This window comes from Hippocampus comes, unplaced genomic scaffold, assembly GCF_001891065.2.
Source record: "Hippocampus comes isolate QL1 unplaced genomic scaffold, H_comes_QL1_v1.1 scaffold39, whole genome shotgun sequence".
Lineage (NCBI taxonomy): Eukaryota > Metazoa > Chordata > Actinopteri > Syngnathiformes > Syngnathidae > Hippocampus > Hippocampus comes.
This window is the reverse complement of record NW_017842054.1, coordinates 747162-747406: the sequence shown is the minus strand read 5'-3', so window position 1 is coordinate 747406 and position 245 is coordinate 747162.

Sequence of the window (245 nt, the reverse complement as noted above, 5' to 3'; positions counted from 1 at the left end):
GGCCCCCACCCCTCCATCCTCTAATACCCGGCAGCCCCTCACCACACGCACACACAATAAGCACCTCATTTCACCTCTCGAGCAGAACTATCACAACACCACCACCTAGCACCCGCCCTCGCCACTTCACTTTTCCTCGCTTGCCATCAAGCCACAAAAACACATTTAGCACGTGAGCACACACACACACACACACACACACACACACACACACACACACACACGCACGGGTGGAGGTGTTATGA